Here is a 13,845-nt window from a genome sequence, read left to right on the forward strand (position 1 = left end):
TATCCTGTCCCAAACAGGGGCGCCGGAAGCGGGGGGGGCAGGGGGGCGGATGCCCCCCTGCCCTCAATTTTTCTGCAGATGGAGGGGCAGGGGGGGGCAATGGTGCCCTTTTAAAGTCATGTAAGCTACTGCACATTTCGCAATATAACAATTTCCTGCTATTCACTTTTAGCCTAATTATAATCTTTTATTTTTGCCTCAAAATAATATTTACGGCACAAAATTTTGCAACACAGTACAGGCCTTAAAACTCGTTTTTTTTCGGCAGCCATCGTGGCATACGGGAGCTCCTTCTCGGCGGCCAAATATGCGTGCTCGGAGGCCAAAATACAAATAACGATAGCACAAGTAAATAGAATTAAACTTACAACAATGCTAAAATGATCACTTAGCGTTGTTGAAGGCTGGGCCTGGGCGACGTCCTACAATAGAATCGTTGCACCACGCAATAACTGCTTCATCGGGATTGTAATCCAGTACTGCGGGACCATTTAACGACATTCGCACGAGTGTCTCCAATGTGGCTGATTTTAAAGAAGTTGGCCACTCCCCTAGAATTCTTTTTAGCAACGAAAAACAACGTTCGACATGTGTTGACGATGACCGCAAGGTAATAAAATAAGTATTTCAATGATGTGAAGGACATTACTAAAAAGAAGCATAATTTTTGCGAAATATGACCAAAAAATGTTTTCTCCTCGGATGTCAACTAACTTAGTTCTCCTTTTTAACAATGATTCAATGTCCGACAACATCGAATCGACATAAAAACGACAATATTACCAGCCCATGTAAATTAGCACTTCGGATTAAGACTTTGTTAAAATAAACATCGGGAATTGCAAACAAGACTTACAGCGCTGGTGATCGCAGATGGATATATTCCATCAATAACAAATATTCCCGCACAATGCAACAGTGGCGATTATGACGCGCTGACCTAATTTTACGTCACTCTTTGATACTACATATTTTCGACAGTTAATCCACGATCATTCTATAGCGAAATTAAATAATTGGCTAGAAGAGACCGGCGACCAAATTTGGCCGATTGAGGAGGTAGCATCGGCGGTCATTCAAGCACTACTTAGCGGCCATGGCCGCAGACTGCTTTAAGGCTTGACAGTAGGTTACATCATTATAACATAGCATGATGCCCTTCGTTGTATACCGGACACTTGTAGGCTATCATTACTCAATACATAGTGAGCTGATAGATTAGCATTATCGCTATATCTTATCTTAAAACTTGAAAAAAAATTGGCCTTTTAGTAAACAAAAGTGTCCTTTTTTCGTAATTTTGCCCCCCCAGTCAAAAATCGTTCCGGCGCCCCTGGTCCCAAACAGAAAAATTCAACGTTTGCAGACGTTGAATCAAAGTAAAAATGACGGATTTTGTCGTCTGGGGTAGTCATATCAATTTATGTACAGTTCACGTCTTGCAAACAAGTGAACCTGCATACCGCAGTTGAACATAAGCAGAAGTTCCTCATTTCAACTGAAAATAGTAACCTGTTTTAAAGACTTTATAGTGGAAACAATTTCAATCTCATAAAAACTTTTAGATTGCTCACCAATGAAAGAGACTGTAAAAACATTTTTAAACTCACGCTACTCGATTTGAACGTCAATGGAACGTGCGTTTAAAAAAAACCTAAGCATTTTTATTAAAAAACGTGTTATTAGAATGAAAATAAAAACGTAATCGATTAAGTTTGATGTTAAAATTAACTATTCGAGCAAATATCTTGTGCTCGCTCAAGCTGGCACTTAAATTAATCTAGATTTATAATTTGTAGTAGGCTACAGACAGCCTTAACATCAGAAAAGAGGTTATTATGAGAGAAAATTATCAAAATGAAGTATAAAATTGAAATTTTTTTCATGCATGAAAAATTAAAACCGATGTTTTAACAGTAAAGACTCTAAACACAAACTTTCTCTTACCTTTGGCAAGATCAATTTGGTTAGGACCAGTACCCTGGAATTCCTATTCAGCAACATAATTTAGCTCTACTACTGGTTCTGGTGTGTAATTGTTTTCAACCAAATATTTGGAGCTGCCTGCTGGGGGTTTTGAAAGGTTCAAACGTTGTATTTGAGCCAACCGTAGGTTTTTTTCAAAATCAGCTCTTCTGATATTAACGTCTGTTGAAGCAGATTCTTTTTCTTGATTAAAATTTCTGTTTCCCATGGCTGGGACAAGAAAACATAACAATACCAGCGCTAAGACTATGAAATAATCTGTGCAGAAAATGGTTCCTCATTTCCTGAAATAAACACATCAATATCTATTAAACCCCACGCCGCTTGACGCTTTGCGCAAGAAGAAGGCTGTATGCTTAGGGGACTGTTCATGTGGAACCGAAAGTATGGATGACTACAAATGTAATAGGCTATGAACAGGCAGATAGATAAACAGAAACTTAAAAAGATGGAAAATTAAAACGATATTAATGTCGGTTACTCATTTGATAAAGTCGAAAGTTGAATATCGCCTACCTTGCTTTCCACTTTATAGGCCTATACGTTCGAAACGATTAATTTCGAATTGGTTTGGTTTAGTTTTGAATGTTTATCCTCGGACTGACAAAGCCTTGATAGGCTATTCCTGGTAGTTTCGCATACTTGTAGATGCTCTTGACGCAGGGCCGGGTACCGAGATTGGCAGAGTGAAGTTTTCCGATTGTTGAAGTATTTTTGCCGGAGAATTATTCCATTCACTAGGTGTCGCTGAATGGAGAGCAGTCCTCAGAATGCGTTGCTCAAGCGCACACTCCGAGAGTCGAACCAGCGCCGCGTGATCTTAAACAGGGGCGTAACCACTCGAGGTATCGGGGCGGACGATAAAAATGACAAAATAATTTGTGCCGAACAATGATAGGCCACTACCAGGAATGTTCTGATTACTTGAAAGGTAGGCTAAAATTTCCTAAAGTTATATTGCTTGAAAAGTTTACAGTGTTTATGTAGGCCTACAAAAGCTTCTTTTTTACCACCAGTAGCCTAGTAGGGTATTAGAATTCTAAAGTTGTTATCTTAGCAAAGGTTTTTATTGTTTAATATTGCCAATGAGCCTATAGCTTTGGCCAGTGGCGTACGCAGGATTTTCTGAAGGGGGGGGCCATTGAGAGTAGCGTAGCCAGGAATTTTGAAAGGGGGGATTTTGACGACCGGCGGGCGAAGCCCGACGGCGCTTTCGCTCAAGACGACACCCAGCGGTGGGGGGGTCTGGGGGCTTTCCCCCAGAAAATTTTGAAAAATTACTTTGAATTTGGTGCATTCTCAGAGCATTTTCAACAAAAATGTGGGTATGAATATTCCTGTAAAATGGTGCTGTCAGGTGGCATAGCAAAAGAATAAGATCATGCTTTCTTCAGCATTTTTCGGAAATAAAGCTAAGTCTCTATGTTTTCTTGTTGTTAATTCCTGGCTGAGATGTTTGAATGTTTGGTATTGGCAAAACTCGCTCTTTTAATTCAGTTTTGTTTAAAATTAGGCAAGTTTTTTTTAGACTGAAAGCATCATTCCCAAGCATAAAGAGACTGAAAGCATCATTCTCAATATCGTGACATCACACGCGTGCCAAGTGGAGTTGTAACCCCCCAACCCCCTCCCTTTGGCTACGCCACTGGCCATTGATATCCCAGTATGGTTTTAGTTTAGACTTTATCCATTTCACTCTCACTAATCACTATAGGCTTACAGAACACTATGCTACATTGGTAGGCTATACCTGGGGTGGGGTAGGTGGATTGGGCCATGTATTTCGTATTGGCTTAGTCTATAAAACAACATTGTTACAGTGATTGCTTTGACAGAGCAATGCAAAACATATTAAATGCCTTAATCTACGTCGTTAACTACTAAACCATTTTTAGGGGGGGGGGCCATGGCCCGATGGCCCCCCCCCCTGCGTACGCCACTGGCTTTGGCCCATTTTTACTTATAGTGGCCTATTCAATCCAAAACGTTGAAGCCAAAACTACAGTGGTGAAAGCTTTGTGAAAATTATAAAGTTATCGAACCCGGCTGATTTCATTTACTTGATATATTCGGTTGCATCCAGGTTTTCCAACGTCGCATCGGCTTATAGTAAACCGATGGAAGGAACCACTCTAAAAAATTCATGAATAGAAAATGAAATACCTGCTGCAACCTGCAAGTGGCATAAGCTAAGTGTTATCGTTGACCGCAGCTGAAGGTAATTGTTAAAACAAAGAATTGTTGGATATATTACAGTATGCATAAATATGTCCAACGTGATTTTAAAAAATATTGTGGAAGCTCTATCACTAACATTAACTGCGGATAAAGAAACGTTCACTGATTTTACTTTCTAGCCTTTCAGAAATGTTTTCTACTTTTCTCTGTTTTACGTGTAACTTTCTGATTGGTTGAAACGCTGTTCCTGTAACTTCTGATTTTTCCAATGATTCATTTGTCTTATCAATAATTTTATGTTTATAAGTGCCTACCATCAAGAACAGCTCTGCTAGCAAAATTCCTCACACCAATATTAAATTAGCAACCACAGCAACACTTTCATAATAGCGTCGCTTCTGTCAGTTTCACAGTAGGCTAGGTAGGCTACTTTTCCACTCCAACAAATTATTTTGCAACTGAAAGCCAAATAGAAATTTTAGTTTAAGCATTGCTTTCCACCACTTTGCTATTTTGTCTTATAGATTTCAGGTTTCTAAACTTCGTCTGTTTTTAACATATCCGAACGTTAGTTTGACGTGGTGGGTTTTCTTTTCACTGCGTGGTGTTATTTGCAAATGAACTCTCTTAGTATTATGCGGTTGGTTTATTTTCAAATGTCATAGTAGGCCTATAACTATTTCTTTCAAAGGAGTGGCGGGTCTATTGTGACGAATTGGTCACAGTCGCTCACCATGGCGATTTTACTATATTATAATTATTACATCTTCACAAAGCCAAATCTTGTTATATTGTCGCCACCCAGACAGTAAAATCAGTCACTTTTAGACAAAAGTAACAAAAAAATAATATACTGTAAAAAAGATTAAAATTGTTGTAAACTTATTTGATTGCGTGATTGATAGCCAAAGGGAACTCCAACAGATAGTAAACTAAATTTCATGCAGGAAGAAATTGCCTGATAAACATAACATTATACACTAAATATGATAACAAACAACAACAGCCTACGAAAAAAATAAATGTAGGCTCATTTAGACATTTTTGTTCGGTATGAAGGCTGCATAGAAATAAACCATACGTAAAAAAAAGTCTGGACAAAACGTAACGGGTCAAAAGATATGTCACTGTCGCTCAGATCACTTATTGTCGCCTTTATACTCTGGCTGGAGGCAATTTTACTTTTGTAGTTTGATTTTCGACAAAAAATAGTCTTGTCTACGGCTACAGCATGCTTGTCTTTTTCCTCAGCCGTAAAACCCTAAACCTCGGCCACCTGTTACATGCAACCAGAACCACCCTAGGAAAACTTCTAAAGCAGAGATTAAAATCATGAAATTCATTTGTACGCGCTGCACACGATCTTCTGGCAGCCTCTGGTTGACACCTTAGTAAACAGTGGTGCCATGAGGCGTGGTGTGAACAATGGTCAAGCAGCACATCACCACTTCGCCAAGTATTTGGATCTCTGTCTGAAAACCAGTTGGGTCATGGCCTTTCTAGACTTTCCTCATCAAGGCGTAACCGTTTGCTCACTGGTGTTGGGCGATATGGTGCTGACATGTTGCGTTGGGGCTTGGTAGAAAGTGCTGCTTGTGAGTGTGGTAAATGCAGATGGCAGCCCCAGCCCACACAATCAAGGATTGCCCGCTGCACACACCACCTCATAGTAGGCTACGGAAGGCCTAGTCTCTGTTGACGATGACACACCAGGCAGTGGCTAACCGATGTGTGCCCTGATATATAGCGGCAACACGAGAGAACTTAGACTCCTAGAGGGTCTAGTGCTAGTGAGTGAAAGGCTACGATACAAAATCAACAAGGGGATGAAGTTTGAAAACTTCCTTCCACAACATTTTATAAAAGCGAAATTGCCAATCTGTGCTTTAGCAGTGTCAGGAGGCTAGTGTTCCCGACAATTTTGTTCACCAAATCAAACGTCATATAAAAACCGTTATGGTCTACTTAACCTAGCTGGCATCTTACGTCATGGAAATTGCTAGAAAATGTCCAAATATTGCACCGTCGGTCGTAAGACCTGATGAAATATTGCATCACTACCTTTGAACACGGGTTTGAATTGCGTGACAATGTCTTTCACTATTGCGTCACAGTACTGCGTACGTGCATTTGAGATATTGCTATCTATTCTGGTCATTCGTAAAATTGTTTGTTGGAAGTCAGTCGCAAGTTTAACTGTTTGCTTGGTGCTTCCTAGCTGGACAAATTTTCCGTCTTTTATCTAAGTAATCTGTTCTGTAGTGACAAGTTTTAGTGGTGTACGGCGTTGCATCCAATTTCGACAGCCAGGTGGCTAATTTTACAGGAATACAAATTTGAATAGACGTTTCGAAGGAGTGTTTCTTTTTCGGTCATTACATGCAGACGAACGGATTCGGGAATCTTATGTTACAATTTTCCCACGAAAAGATTATGGTTTACCGCTGTGACCATAAAAAACAAAAGACGTTTTTGTTAGCTGGTAGGCCAAGAAGCACTTGAAGGCATAAATAATAAAAGACGCGTTCTTGTCAGTTGGTAGGTCAAGAAGAAATTAAAGCAAAATAATAAAAGAAGATCTTGTTGGTTGTTAGTCTACAGAAGCAAAAGAAAATTAAAGACATTTTTTCTCAGTTGGTACTGAAGAACTTCAAGTTAAAAATTAAAGGCGTTCCTTTGTTTGTGTTGTATTTCCAGACGTTTAATATAAAATAAACAATAATAATTGTAGCGATAGCCAACCAAGTGAGAAAACCATTTACCTCTTGTTACTTACTGACTCAGTGTATAAAAGCAACGCAATATATAGTAAGAAAGAAACGCAAAACAATCAACTAAGGAACGTGGTACAGAACGCTCAATTGATTACACGCGCAGTGCGGTAGTAATCAATTCCAACGTCTGTACCAGAAAACGCTGAACGGTGATTATGTAGTGACGCTGGTCACGAGTTACATATATTCAACGTAAATAAAATGACGACTATAACACCTCCCCCGATAATTTTTATACACAAAGAAAAATATGAACAAGACACCGAATTAAACAATAACTCTCAAAGTCCGAAACGGGCCGGAGGTCTGCGGCGACGGCTCGACCTTCGTGGGTTGTGTGGCCCGAATTCCGGTACAGTCGGTGTGTCGTTCGAATCCATTCGAGCTGAGGTGGAGACAGCGGAGGAGTCGACTGTTGGTGCAGGAGTTTCTCCCGGCTCCTGGTCCTCCGATGATGCATAGCGAGGTTGCAGTTGGTCCATATGGCGCCTCCACGTCGGACCATGTGGCAGCAGACGTACCAGGAAGATTCGGCTACCCTGTCTCTTAATTACCTCGGCTGGAACCCAACGAGGATCCTGGCTCCGTCGTGGAGTGAATGATAGCGCGTAACAGGGATCTCCCGGTTTGAAATGTCGTTTTGTAACTTCAGAGGCGTCCGTGTTGTGAGGGTTTTGTCGGGGTACCACTTGAGACGGTGTGGGGAGAAGCGTGTCGATCTTGGTTTGAATCTGACGATTGTTGAGTAATTGGCTTGGAGAGTAGCCACTCGGAGTTGGCGTGCGTCGATACTGCTGTAGGAATTCCAAGACGGCTTGTTTCGGGGGCAGGGAAGATTTGCGAAGTGCTTGCTTGAACGTACGTACGAGGCGCTCCGCCGCTCCATTGGTTTCCGGATGGTAAGGTGCACCCGTGACGTGTACCATACCCCTCTCCTTACAGAAAGTTTGAAATTCTGTGGATTTAAAAGTAGTAGCATTATCGGTAACTACAGTATGGGGATAGCCGAAATGAGCAAAATCTTCTTCTAGCAGGTTGATAGTAGCTGTTGAAGATAAGGAAGTAGTAGCATGAATACATGGGTATTTAGAAAAAGCATCAATGCTGAGTAACCAATGGTAACCCATGAATTCTACCGCATGATCTATGTGCAAGCGACTCCACGGTGCTTCTGGAACCGTCCATGATTGGACCTGGGTTTTAGATTGCTGTTGATATTCGCCACAGGTACTGCACTTGTGACAAAGTTCCGCGATGTCTCGATCGATGTTTGGCCAGTAGACGGACGTTCTTGCCAACTGCTTCATTCTCTCAATGCCGAAATGTCCTTCATGAAGCAACTGAAGGACGGAAGGACGAAGTTTGGAAGGGATGACCACTCTGGAACCGTAAAGTAGACATCCGTAACAAGTAGAAAGAGAGTCTGCGTACTTACGAAACGGTTCGACCGGGTCTTGTGGAGAAGACTTGGCCGGCCATCCTTCATGAATGAAACGCATTACCGTGGAAATGATAGGATCTTTAGAAGATTCTTTACGCAGTGAGGCGGCATTTGGGGTCTGGACCTGCAAATCCAAAGCATCGATAGCACAGACGATATCAATGTCATCCGCACTTTCCTCTTCATTGAAGACTTTATCCCCTCCTGCTGGTAAGCGACTCAAAGCATCAGCGTTTTAATGATCCTTTGTCTTCCTGTACTCAATAGTGTATGTAAATTGCGACAAAAAGAGTGCCCAACGAGCCAAACGATTTGCTGCCAAAGAAGGTGTCGATTTGGTCGGGCCAAAAAGACTAAGCAATGGTTTATGATCTGTGACCAAAATAAATGATCTACCAAAAAGATATTGATAGAATTTCTTTAGCGCAAAAATTATCGACAAAGCCTCTTTCTGAATTTGACTATAGTTTCTCTGAGAGGCTGTTAATACTTTTGAAACGTTTGCTATAGGCCGTTCTGTGCCATCTGGGTAACGGTGAAACAAAGTAGCACCGATGCCCACACTAGAAGCATCACATGCGATACCTACCGGAAGTGAAGCATTGAAATGTGTAAGAACCTCATCAGTAGAAAGATAATGCTTCAGCTGAACAAAAGAGTTTTCCTCTTGTTTTCCCCATCTCCAAGGAATGTCCTTTTTCGTGAGATGGTGTAGTGGTTCTGCTACAGTAGAAGCGTTCAACGGTAGAAACTTCGAGTAAAATTGTAAGGAACCTAAAAACGAACGAAGAGAAGATACGTCAGTGGGGGCAGACATCTCCAGTACGGCGTTTACCTTGGGACCTTTGGAGATGCCCTGCCTGGACAAAATGTGTCCGAGATACTCTACCTGAGGTTGTGCAAACTTACACTTGTCTTTCCTACACCTCAGGCCTTTTGAGTGAAGTCGATCGAGGAGCCGTTTAAGATTCTGGAGATGCTCCTCAGCAGTAGTGCCACTGACAAGAATGTCGTCTAGGTAGACTGCAACCCCTGGAAGGTCGGCTGTAAGGTCGTCCATGATCTTCTGAAAATACCCTGGAGCAGAAGATATGCCAAAAGGTAAAACATTTTGTAAAAGTACGCCACGGTGAGTGCTTAATGCGAGTCGTTTTCGACTGTCAGGACCAAGTCGAATCTGATTGTAGGCATCAGCCAAGTCTATCTTGCTGAAACCATACCCACCACCCAACTTTTGCATTAAGTCTTCTGGTAAGGGTAACGGGTGACGATGGGTCTCCAGGGAAGGGTTCACCGTGACTGAATAATCGCCACAAATGCGTAACTTGGCCTTCGCTTCTGAAGAATTTGAACGCTTACGGACTGGAACAACCGGTGTGCCCCAATCGCAAAACTGAACTGGTGTCCATACACCACGTGCAATGCCCGAATCATAGGCTTGTGCTAAGTCCTCCTTTAGCGCGAAAGGTACAGGCCTAGGTTTTAGAAAAACAGGTTTAGCATCAGACTTAAAATCTATGTCTAGTTCATAATCTCGCAAGCACCCGAGTTCAGGCTTAAAAACATCTTTGAACTCGTCACATAAGAGGGAGCATGCCTTCTCCAGACTCTTATCAGGCTTGTCGCATGACTGGATGCTCTGTAAAGTAGAACAGTTAGACAGAAGGAATTTATCGATAGAAATTCCTAAAGACGAGATTGCATCACGACCTAGCAAGTTTAGTCCTTTGACTGTCGTGACTACAAAAGAAATATTATCTGACCTTCCCGTGGAAGGACAAGTTACCTGGGCCATGAAAGAACCCGTGATTGGTACTAGATGCTTGGTAGCAGATTGGAACTGCGACACTGGTGCTTGCAATTGAGGTGCGCCTACCTGAGTCCAGACGTCGTTGGAAAGGAAATTTCCATTTGTAGCAGTGTCCAGTTCTAAGTGTGTGGTTACCGAATTAATGGAGATCGGTACTTCCAACTTTGAATTTCGAGGTTTTCTGCAAGAACTAGAAAGCATGTTAATTTCCTCGATACAATTTACCTTAGAAGGTTTGAACTGTCTAGCTTTCTTTCGACAAACACTCTGTAAGTGTCCCGTAATATTGCAGAAATGGCAAGTGGCTTTCTTAAACCTACAGTCATTGGCGTTATGGTTGGAATTACCACAACGATAGCATTCTTTATTTTTAGAAGTAAAGAAAGTACCTGTAAGTTGCCTAGTTTTTGGAGGTTTGCTGATGGTCCTTACTTTCGCAACTGGTGCTGGTGGAGTGCCGTAAACAGTTTCTTTGGCCACCTTGGCTGCCTCTTCGGTTTCTGATGCAACCTCCACCGCACGCTTGAAAGTAAGTTCATCAGCTCTGATTTTGAATAACGCCTTAAGCACCGCCTCGTTACCTATTGAACAAATAAAACGAGTACGTAAAGCTTCGTCCAATGGATTTGAAATGGACGAGAAGTCACAGGTGGCAGCTGCCTGGCGTATGCGGATGGCTAGTTCTTGAGCTGTTTCACCGGGCTTGCGCTTCATTTCGCTCCAGAAACGGAATCGCTCCCTCACGATGAAACGTTTTGGGTCGAATTGTTGAGCCATGTAATTTGTAATTTCCGTCATGGTGAGATCGTTGACTTCTTTTGGGTTTGTTTCCTGCGCAGCCAAATTTGTTAACATTTTGTAGATTGTAGGTGATTGATTGGTGAGAAAAACCTGCGGCATTTTGTCTTGTGCGACTGAATGTGCTGCTACAAAGGTGTTAAACCTCTTCCAATAGTCTGCCCACAGTTCAGTGGTGGCATCGAACGTTACGAAGTTAGGTAAAGATACCTGCTGTTGTATTGTTGTTGGTTGTGGTCTTGAAGTTTGGGCTCGCATTTCTCGTAGTTGCTCCATGAGTAGTTTCGTCTGATCTTGGTGACGTTGTTCTTGTTCTTGGTGACGTTGTTCTTGTTCTCGGTGACGTTCTTCTTGTCTGGCAATTTGCTCCTTCGTCTGGCGTTCTTGGTTGGCAATTTGTTGTTGCAGGACTTCGATCAGTTTCTCCATGTTTCTAAAATCCTGTAGAAATTCTGTAAAGATCCTGCCGACGACGCCAGTTAAATGTCTGTTGTATTTCCAGACGTTTAATATAAAATAAACAATAATAATTGTAGCGATAGCCAACCAAGTGAGAAAACCATTTACCTCTTGTTACTTACTGACTCAGTGTATAAAAGCAACGCAATATATAGTAAGAAAGAAACGCAAAACAATCAACTAAGGAACGTGGTACAGAACGCTCAATTGATTACACGCGCAGTGCGGTAGTAATCAATTCCAACGTCTGTACCAGAAAACGCTGAACTGTGATTATGTAGTGACGCTGGTCACGAGTTACATATATTCAACGTAAATAAAATGACGACTATAACAGTTGGTTCTGAAGAAAAAACAACATTGACATTCATTTGAAGAAAAAAGATTAAAGACAATCGATCTGTGCTTGAAGATTCAAGTGAACGAATCCAAGCAAGTTGTGTGGAACTTTAGGACTTCATATACCCGTACAACTACGGTATTGTGCATTTAAATTCTTTTTGTATTTTTACGGTTTTTGCAGTTAAGTTTTTTATAACTTAATTTTGTGTGTTTGTGTAACTTAATTTTTTTAATTGTTAAATTGAGCCCCAACACTTAATATGTCTACACTCGGTGGCGACAGGGACTCGACCGCCGTCGACTCGACTGAGTTTAAGCCTGATGATGTTCTTTGCGGTCGGGCAGGGACCCAATAACGATGAGGCTAAGTCAGTTCGAGAGGCCCGGCATCTTAGACGGGATATTTTGACTCAAATTGGGGAACTTTCTGTAGCCCTAGGTTCTTTGAGTGATAAGCAGGAACTGTTAATTTTTAGATCTAAGTTCTCTACTTTGGAAGAGGATTTACGGCATTTCCATGCTCTTTTGACTAAAATTTTTAACTCTGCAATCTTGGCAGAACTTCGTGATAGGGTAGACCCCGAATTTAACTCGTTAAAAAATAACTTTGAACAAAAAGTAAGTGAGTTCTCAGATATGTTGGATGCTGACATACATCCTGAGGATAGCGCCTCAAATGTAAGCACTAGGATGTCTACGAGTTCGTCTCGGATAGTGGCACAAATTAACCTACAGCTAAGACGAGAGGAGCTCCAGATACAAGCTGAGGCCGAAGCAAGAGCTGCTGAGGCCATGGCGAGAGCTGAGACCATAAGAGCTGAGGCTGCCGCGAGAGCTGAGGCCGAAGCGAGAGCTGCTGAGGCCATAAGAGCTGAGGCTGCCGCGAGAGCTGAGGCTGAAGCGAGAGCTGCTGAGGCCGCCGCGAGAGCAGAAGTGAGAGCTGCTGAGTTCGCACTCAAAGACGCTCAGTTGAGGGCTGAACAACGTAAAGAGGTAGTTTTAGCTGAATATCGATGAGAGTTGGGCTCCCGGCGTAGTTCTAAGAAGGGCTCTTCTAGCCATTCCAGAAATGAACATCAATCGCAGTTTAATTTACATAACCTTTTCCAGACGCCTGTTCAATCTGTAAGTGGACCAGTGCAATCCACACGTTTTCCAGCTGTTTCAGGAGGTCTCGGGGCCGCGGCTAAGGGTCTTCCGAAGGCTGTAGAGCCAAGGCCTGCGAATTATAGCCGATTTCCTCCCCCAGAGCGTACAGGTCACGGGGCCGCTATCAGAAGTAATGTTTTGCCCCCTTCACAATTTTCTGCGCCGCTAGTTTTTGATCTCCCAGCTACACGTAATTTGGGTGGTTGTGAGAGGCGTATCGCGTCTCCTGATTTTAACGTGTGTGAGGATCGTGATCGTGCTGTGCATGTGACTGAGCCCACTCAGCCCCTTAAGGGATATAGTTTGTCTTCTCCCGCTAAATCGAGTTCTCAACAACAGGATTGCTTTTTTGAATACCAAAATAGTAGGACGTTTTTCGATAAGGCGGCCTTGATTGGTTACGATGGTAATAATATGCCATTTATCTTCTTTAAAAATCGTGTTACGGCCTTAATGGCAGCTTCACCGTTTAAAGGAACTCGTTTGACTTTGTTACAAGCAGTTTGTGTTAGAACAGCTGCGCAAACGATTGCTAATTTGGTTTCCGACACTCCTGGCTTGTCAGAAGAAGACAGGATAGAAATGTCGTTAGCTCGCTTGTCCCAGCGTTTTGGGGTTCGTGGAGGTCTTTTCGCCGAACCGGAAATTAGAAAGTATCGCTATGGTAGCAAATTGACTTCGATCTTTTCCAGTGATTTGAAAGAGTCTAAAGATGAATTGTCGCAGTGTCTGCTTTACGCGCAAGCTTATGGTCAGCGTGACAAATCGGAAGGACGTTTTGCTTTGGATTTGGCTAAGCGACTCCCGTTTGACGCTAAGCAGCGTTATCTTGACTTTTTAGGTGATCAGTATGGTGGTACTGATGAGCCTACTTTGCAGAGTTTGTTTGAATTTGTAGTACGGGAGGA

Source organism: Aplidium turbinatum, chromosome 4, assembly GCF_918807975.1.
Source record: "Aplidium turbinatum chromosome 4, kaAplTurb1.1, whole genome shotgun sequence".
In the NCBI taxonomy this organism is placed as follows: domain Eukaryota; kingdom Metazoa; phylum Chordata; class Ascidiacea; order Aplousobranchia; family Polyclinidae; genus Aplidium; species Aplidium turbinatum.